Here is a 504-nt window from a genome sequence, read left to right as displayed (position 1 = left end):
TCTCTTGTTGACCATGATGGCCACTCCATTTCTTCTGAGGGATTCCTGCCTGCAGTAGTAGATATAATGGTCATCTGAGTTAAATTCACCCATTCCAGCCCATTTCAGTTCGCTGATTCCTAGAATGTCAACATTCACTCTTGCCATCTCTTGTTTGACTACTTCCAATTTGCCTTGATTCATGGACCTGACATTCCAGGTTCCTATGCAATATTGCTCTTTACAGCATCAGACCTTGCTTCTATCACCAGTCACATCCACAGCTGGATATTCTTTTTGCTTTGGCTTCATCCCTTCATTCTTTCTGGAGTTATTTCTCCACTGATCTCCAGTAGCATATTGGGCACCTACTGACCTGGGGAATTTCTCTTTCAGTATCCTATCATTTTGCCTCTTCATACTGTTCATGGGGTGCTCAAGGCAAGAATACTGAAGTGGTTTGCCATTCCCTTCTCCAGTGGACCACATTCTGTCAAATCTCTCTACCATGACCCGCCCATCTTG

The sequence above is a fragment of the Bison bison genome, unplaced genomic scaffold, assembly GCF_000754665.1.
Source record: "Bison bison bison isolate TAMUID 2011002044 unplaced genomic scaffold, Bison_UMD1.0 scf7180017864376, whole genome shotgun sequence".
Taxonomy (NCBI): Eukaryota; Metazoa; Chordata; class Mammalia; order Artiodactyla; family Bovidae; genus Bison; species Bison bison.
The sequence above is the reverse complement of the archived record's forward strand: the minus strand, read 5'-3'. Positions refer to the sequence as shown.